The sequence below is a fragment of the Nothoprocta perdicaria genome, unplaced genomic scaffold (genome assembly GCF_003342845.1).
Source record: "Nothoprocta perdicaria isolate Ctin4 unplaced genomic scaffold, notPer1 scaffold_260, whole genome shotgun sequence".
Lineage (NCBI taxonomy): Eukaryota > Metazoa > Chordata > Aves > Tinamiformes > Tinamidae > Nothoprocta > Nothoprocta perdicaria.
Genome location: NW_020455489.1, coordinates 945,291 through 946,343, shown reverse-complemented (window position 1 = coordinate 946,343; position 1,053 = coordinate 945,291). Strand labels below are relative to the sequence as shown.

At 66.7% G+C, this 1,053-nt stretch overlaps 1 protein-coding gene across 1 annotated transcript in view; it reads left to right on the top strand.

Annotated features, from left to right (window-relative positions):
- The window catches only part of CWF19L1 (CWF19 like cell cycle control factor 1), a 12,158-nt gene that overhangs the window by 1,289 nt on the left and 9,816 nt on the right, over positions 1-1,053 (top strand). The gene's annotated exons all lie outside the window — the stretch shown is intronic.

Sequence of the window (1,053 nt, the reverse complement as noted above, 5' to 3'; positions counted from 1 at the left end):
GGTGTCACTGAGGGGCACTGGGCACACCTGGGTGTCACTGGGGGGCACACAGGTCACACGGGTGTCACTGACGGTCATGGGGCACACCCGGGTGTCACTGGGGGGCACACAGGGCACACGGGTGTCACTGACGGGCACAGGTCACTCGGGTGTCACTGAGGGGCACTGGACACACCCGGGTGTCACTGGGGGGCACACAGGGCACACGGGTGTCACTGACGGGCACAGGTCACACGGGTGTCACTGAGGGGCACTGGACACACCCGGGTGTCAGTGGGGGGCACACAGGTCACACAGGTGTCACTGACGGTCATGGGGCACACCCGGGTGTCACTGGGGGGCACACAGGTCACACGGGTGTCAGTGACGGGCACAGGTCACCCGGGTGTCACTGGGGGGCACACAGGTCACACAGGTGTCACTGAGGGGCACTGGGCACACCCGGGTGTCACTGGGGGGCACACAGGGCACACGGGTGTCACTGAGGGGCACTGGACACAGCCGGGTGTCAGTGGGGGGCACACAGGTCGCACGGGTATCACTGACGGGCACAGGTCACACGGGTGTCAGTGACGGTCATGGGGCACACCCGGGTGTCACTGACGGGCACAGGTCACTCGGGTGTCACTGAGGGGCACTGGACACACCCAGTTGTCAGTGGGGGGCACACAGGTCGCACGGGTGTCACTGACGGTCATGGGGCACACACGGGTGTCAGTGACGGTCATGGGGCACACCCGGGTGTCACTGACGGGCACAGGTCACTCGGGTGTCACTGAGGGGCACTGGACACACCCGGTTGTCAGTGGGGGGCACACAGGTCGCACGGGTGTCACTGACGGGCACAGGTCACACGGGTGTCAGTGACGGTCATGGGGCACACCCGGGTGTCACCGGGGGGCACACAGGTCGCACGGGTGTCACTGACAGGCACAGGTCACACGGGTGTCACTGAGGGGCACTGGGCACACCCGGGTGTCACTGGGGGGCACACAGGGCACACGGGTGTCACTGAGGGGCACTGGGCACACCCGGGTGTCAGTGGGGGGCACA